Raw genomic sequence first — 2,308 nt, forward strand, 5'->3', positions numbered from 1 at the left:
TAGAGGAAAGCCCCCTATTATGAGATAGGCGCTTAACATGAGATAGCGGCGTTTCTGCTAAACTAATAAATGCTATCTGTTGATTCTATCATGAAATTATTGCTCTTGGATTGAAAACTATTTAGTGGAAAATTCATTGTTAGATCATGCCTACAGTAATTGTAAAATAAAATTTTAGAGTTTGAATGTTTTCAAGTTTCATTGAGATAAGCATTTAATCTTTGTTTATTATTTAATAAATAATTATTTGGCAATAAATTCTTCATGTAGTAATAGAGTAAGATCGTACTGATAGAAAAATACGAAATATGTTGAATTGTTTAATTAAAGAAGTTAGATTTGATGATCGTAAAGCTGTAAGACGTGATACTCGTAATATGAGATACCCAGGATATTTCTAATATGAAATAATCTATACTTCTGTGCCCAAGTGAAAATCGATGTTAAAGTATAAATGTTATTGTACAATAATAAAAAGAATAACCGGAATGAACATTGAGGGTCTGTTTCTGCAATACTTCATTCCAATTACTACTGAAGGCAAATCCTGAATACAATGCATGCTCAATTTACGCGCATAGGCTGTACTCGTTGATATGTTAGAAACATCAAATAAAGTTTTTTTAATTCTAATACTGATGTACTTTGTGCTTTATTACACAGCCCAACAAAATTTCCGTAATTTCACGTTGACTTACAAGTATAAGTCGATTCCGATAGGATTTTTTCTGCAAAATATGCCTATAAAAATATTGAATTGGCTCTAGTTTTTAAACAACTGAAGATCAAAAGGGTCGAATCACACGATTTTGCCAAATTTTGAGCGTCTATCAAAAGGAACGAGCAACAATAAAATTGTCTTCCCGTGACGAAAAGAAAGCTCGAGTATTGTTCTTTCAAGATACGGAACATGAAATTGGATGCAGTGAATTTTACACATGTGTTTTCGTGTGTATGTGTGCGTGTTCCTGCTATCGGCATTACGGAAGGCACGGACGTAGTAGACTTGTAATCCGTTCGGGGCACTGCATTAACGTGAATATTCTCCTCGCCTCTCACGTGTGTGCATGTCAGTATGTGTGTGTGTGTGTGTGTGTGTTTGTGTGTGTGTGCGCGCGCGTGCGTTCGTCTGCACACACACACACACACACACACGCACGCACGCACGCGCACGCACGCACGCACGCACGCACGCACGCACGCACACACACACACACACACACACAACTGACACATACCCATGTGAGAGGCGAGGGGAGGACTCTCGTTAGTCCAGCATCCCGAAAGGATCAGAAGTCATCCTGCTTCCGTCTCGTTGGTAATGTCGAGACAGGTACACGCACACATTCACATGAAAACACGTGTTTAAAATTCACTGCATCTAATTTCGTGCTCCATATTTTGAAAGAACAATACTAGAGCTTTCTTTTCGTCACGGGAAGACAATTTTATTGTTGCTCGTTCCTTTTGATAGACGCTCAAAATTTGGCAAAATCGTATGATTCGATCCTTTTGATCTTCAGTTGTTTAAAAACTAGAGCCAATTCAATATTTTTATAGGCATATTTTGCGGAAAAAATCCTATCGGAATCGACTTATACTTGTAAGTCAACGTGAAATTACGGAAATTTTGTTGGGCTGTGTAATAAAGCACAAAGTACATCAGTATTAGAATTAAAAAAACTTTATTTGATGTTTCTAACATATCAACGAGTACAGCCTATGCGCGTAAATTGAGCATGCATTGTATTCAGGATTTGCCTTCAGTAGTAATTGGAATGAAGTATTGCAGAAACAGACCCTCAATGTTCATTCCGGTTATTCTTTTTATTATTGTACAATAACATTTATACTTTAACATCGATTTTCACTTGGGCACAGAAGTATAGATTATTTCATATTAGAAATATCCTGGGTATCTCATATTACGAGTATCACGTCTTACAGCTTTACGATCATCAAATCTAACTTCTTTAATTAAACAATTCAACATATTTCGTATTTTTCTATCAGTACGATCTTACTCTATTACTACATGAAGAATTTATTGCCAAAAAATTATTTATTAAATAATAAACAAAGATTAAATGCTTATCTCAATGAAACTTGAAAACATTCAAACTCTACAATTTTATTTTACAATTACTGTAGGCATGATCTAACAATGAATTTTCCACTAAATAGTTTTCAATCCAAGAGCAATTATTTCATGATAGAATCAACAAATAGCATTTATTAGTTTAGCAGAAACGCTGCTATCCCATGTTAAGCGCCTATCTCATAATAGGGGGCTTTCCTCTATATATAT

The sequence above is a fragment of the Cyphomyrmex costatus genome, unplaced genomic scaffold (assembly GCF_001594065.2).
Source record: "Cyphomyrmex costatus isolate MS0001 unplaced genomic scaffold, Ccosl1.0 scaffold264, whole genome shotgun sequence".
NCBI lineage: Eukaryota > Metazoa > Arthropoda > Insecta > Hymenoptera > Formicidae > Cyphomyrmex > Cyphomyrmex costatus.